Raw genomic sequence first — 4,841 nt, forward strand, 5'->3', positions numbered from 1 at the left:
TATTCCCATGATATCCCTTTTGTTTCCGTTTCAGTTGTTATCTTATGTTTTTCAGTTGGCCTTACATACGAGTAAAATTTCTTCTGTACTCACATCCCTTTTCCCGAGGGCACTATAATTCATGCTGCAGATTCAGGTAGATGGGTGGACAGACCTCCTTAGTAGGTAGTTCCTACTATTTAGCGATTGTTTAGTGAGCTTCATGTCTTCCTGGAATCTAGTCTAGTCTAGTTACTCATTGTTGTGTATATGTACAAATTTATGGGTAGGTCAGGCCCCTGTTAAGAAAAGTATTCTGATGTTATGTACTAGTGGCTTTTTTTAAAATATGGTTTTTATGTGGTCAGTTAACTTAGATTTAAGACTATCAGATTGAGTTGCGACCATGTTCCTTATATGTCATTTAGGTTGTTGGTTACCCGATATCGTATGTTTCTCATATGGAAGTTGTCCTCATGTGTTGTGATATTATATACAATAGATTCATGAGTTTTATAGGTTGGTTCTCTTAGTTAGGTAAGGCTCGGGTACCAGTATGCCTCCCAAAGTTTGGGGCGCGACAAACTTAGTACCAGAGCAGGTATGTGTCTTAGGGACTCTACAAAGTCATTTATGGTAGTTTCCTAATTATGTGTGTGTTGTACACCACACTTATAATTGGGAGGCTGCATGGTCTTTTAGAATTGTTACCTTTGTTTCATACTCCAGATCGTGCAGTAGAGCTGAGTCATAAGAATTTGATTTAACTTATGCTTGTTATGTGCTTTACAGAGATGCCAACGACTAGGCATATGGCTACTAGCTAGAGGACTAATGCAGCTATAGAGGTAGATATCAGAAGGTCACCACTTGCTGATGCAGTTTAGAATGAGGCCCAAAATGAGTCCCTGACCCAGGTGTCCCCAGCACCACCAGAGGAGTCCTAGTACCACCATCGAGCTGTTCTAATTAAGACCTCAGGATGTAGTTCAGTTCCTAATGTAGTTAGTAGCCTCTCAGGCATAGCAGCAGATTAGAGCATCTTCCGGTGATCGGCCTTCTGGAGGGTCCGTTGCTTTATGGGTTTGAGATTTAATTACTATGAACCCTCCACAGTTTATAGGGTGAAACCTGATTAAGAACCATAAAATTTCATTGATGAGTTCTGGACGACACTTTGGGTGATGCGTGCCATTAAGATCGTGGCAGCAGAGTTAGTATTATATAGGTTAGGATTTAGAGATCTTACGGTATGAGGCTTTGGAGCGGTCCAGGGGACCAGATACACATCCAGCCGTGTAGGAGGATTTTGTTGAGGCCTTCCTAGATCATTATTTTCCATTGGAGATCCGAGAGTCCAGGGTCGATCGGTTCTTACCGCTCAGGTAGGGTTACATGAGCGTACGGGAGTACTGCCTCAAGTTTGACTCATTAGCCAGGTATGCTCCAGTGATCGTGTCCACCATACCAGACAGGGTTCATCGGTTTGTGAGTGGCCTTGAGCTGCGTTTTATCGGAGATTACAGTATGACATCTTTGAATTAGGACATGGATATCTCCAGGATTCAGGCATATGCCCAGATGCTAGAAGAGCATAAGCATCAACTCCGGATCAATCGAGAAAGAGACAGAGAGAAAAGAAAGAAACCTTAGTCAGCTAGCAATTGTGGGGATTGTCAAGGTGGATTTAGGCCACAGTTCTCTAGGCGGCCAGCCAGGCCATCGCCATTTGTTTCTTATTCCACTGCTAGTGCACCGCCCAAGTTTCGAAGGCCTAGGTATGATCAGTATGCCCATTCTGGGCCGAGTCGAAGTTTGAGACCACCAGCTTGCAGAACCAAGAGAGTACCAGCTAAATAGGACCACTGCGACCTTATTACAACCAATGTGGGAAAGCACGTATAGGGGTGTGGGTGTGCCATCTAGGAACAAATGCATGTTATTAGTTCAGACTTCTCAGTCATATGTGGTGAGGCAGTCCAATTGTAGGTAGAGGCGGCGTGGCTCAGCCTATAGTGTTAGCCACAGCTTCATCATCAGTCATACGTTCCCTAGGCAGTGGTCCTCAGGCACCAGCAGGTCATGGCAGAGGTCGGTTAGGAGCATCAAGTTTAGGCCGTAATCAGAATCATATCTATGCACTAGATGGTCGACAAGATTTAGAGTCGTCGCCGTGCGTGGTCACATGTATATTGTTTATTTCTTAACATGACATTTATGCATTGATAGATCCATGGTCTACCCTATCATATGTTACGTTATATGTTGTTGGAAAATTTAGGTTAGAGCTAGAATTATTAGGTAAGTCATTTGTCGTATCTACTCCTGTTAGTGAATCTATTATAGCGACACGAGTTTACTGGGATTATGTGGTTGAAGTTTCTAGCTGTCATACATCACAAAATTTGATTGAGTTACAAATGGTTGACTTTAATGTTATTATGGGCATGGATTGGCTAGCATCTTATTATGCTACAGTCGATTATCGAAGGAAGATTACGAGATTCCATTTTAAGGGCAAGTTAGTCCTGGATGGAAAGGTAATGCTACAACACCTAAGGGTAGGTTTATTTGCTTCTTTATTGAGAGTAAGATGATTTCAAGAGGACATGTCTATCATTTAGATCATGACAGAGATATGAACGTGGAATCGCCGACTCTTCAGTCTGTTCTAGTAGTTAATGATTATCCAGATGTATTTCTTGAAGAACTTTATATTATTCCTCTATAGAAAGAGATTGAGTTTGGCATCGATGTGCTTTCAGGCACCCAGCCTATAACGGTTCCTCCTTATAGAATAGCTCCGGCAAAGCAGAGGCAATTGAAAGAACAGTTGGAAGATCTTCTCGAGAAGATCTTCATCAAATCCAGTGTCTCACCTTGGAGGCACCGATATTATCAATTTGGAAGAAAGATAGATCACGAGGATATGTTTTGATTATCGACAACTGAATAAGGTGACTATAAAGGATAATTAACCACTTCCTAGGATGACGATCTATTTGATCGGTTACAAGAAGCAAAATGTTTCTCGAAGATCGATTTGAGATGAGGTTATCATCAGGTGAGAGTCAGAGAAAATGTCCAAAGACAGTCTTTAAAACCTGATATGGCTTTTTTGAGTTGCTTGTTATGTCATTTGGATTGACTAATGCGCCAGCAGCTTTGGTGGATTTGATGAATAGGTTTTCAAGCCATTTCTGCATGTATTCGTGATCGTATTGATTGATGATATCTTGGTATATTCGCGGTAGGAAAAAGAGCATCCGTATCATTTTCGAGCTGTGTTGCTGAGTCTTCAAGATCACATACTATATGTATTGTTCTTTAAATGTGAATTTTGGTTGAAGTTAGTGGAATTTATTGTCCACATCGTATCTTATTAGGGCATCAGAGTTGATAAGCAAACGATTGAGGTCGTAAAGAGTTGGCCTAGACCCATAACTCCTTCAGAGATTTGTAGCTTCTTGGGGTTGGTAGGTTATTATTGGAGGTTTGTGGAGGTATTTTCTCTACTTATCACCTTTGACCATATTAGCTCAGAAGGAGACAAAATTTCAATGGTCGGACGCTTGTGAGCAAATGTTTCAAGAGTTATTGAACAAGTTGACATCAACACCAGTTTTGGCACTTCCTGAGGGTACAGAAGGTTATGCTATATACTGCGACACTTCAGGTACTGGTTTGGGTTGTGTTCCAATGCAGCATAGTGAGGTTATTGCCTATGCTTCGAGATAGCTGAAGAAGCACAAGAAGAATTACCTGACGCATGACCTAGAGTTGGCGACAATAATGTTGCATTGAAGATATAGCTTCATTATCTATATAGGGTTTGTGTGGAGATATTTACAGATCATAAAAGCCTTCAATATATTTTCAAGCATAAGGAGTTGAATCTGAAAAAGAAGATATGGCTTAAGTTGCTGAAAGATTATGATGTGGAGATTTTGTAATATCCAAACAAGGCTAATGTTGTGGCTGGGCCCCTCAACCAGCGATCTTTGGGTTGTATGCTGCATATGGAACTGGGGAAGAGAGAGCTAGCCATTGATCTTCATCTATTGGAAAGTTACTTTTTAGACTCAGATGATGGTGGTGTTGTTATTCAGAATAAAGCACAGTCGTCTCTAGTAGCGTAGGTGAAAGAATGATAATATGATGATAATGTGTTACTACGACTCAGAGAAGGTATTTACCGGCACAAGACGTCTGCTTTCGAGCTTAAAAAAGATAGGATTCTCAAATACTAGGGCCGATAATGTGTCTCAGATGTGGAAAAGCTTCAAAAAGGAATAACGGTAGAAATACATAATTCACCGCATCTTATTTATACGGGCTGGACAAGGATGTATCATATGACCTTAAGGAAGTTTATTGGTGGAATGCTATGAAGAAAGATATGGTAGAGTTCTTAGCTCATTGCCCTATCTACCTGCAGGTCAAGGCTGAACACCAGAGGCCCGACAGGTTAGCACAGAAAATAGAAATCTCGAAGTGGACGTAGGAGATAATCAACATGTATTTCATTAGAGGTTTTCCTCATTAGTTCCATAATTTTGACTCAATCTGGGTGATGGAAGACCGGCCCACAAAGTCAGCTCACTTGTCGATTAAGATTACTGATTTAGCGAAAAATTATGCGAAGTTGCACATTAAGGAGATAGTTTGACTTCATGGCCTTCCAATCTCTATTATATCTGACAGAGACGCTCAGTTCATGATAAACTTCTGGAGGTCTTTCAGAAAGGTTTGGTACTCAGGTGAATCTCAATACAACTTCCACCCTCAGACAGACAGTCAGGGCATACCATTTAGATGCTCGAGGATATGCTGCAACATGTGTATTTGACTTCAAGGGAAAC

The sequence above is a fragment of the Lycium barbarum genome, chromosome 12 (assembly GCF_019175385.1).
Source record: "Lycium barbarum isolate Lr01 chromosome 12, ASM1917538v2, whole genome shotgun sequence".
In the NCBI taxonomy this organism is placed as follows: Eukaryota; Viridiplantae; Streptophyta; class Magnoliopsida; order Solanales; family Solanaceae; genus Lycium; species Lycium barbarum.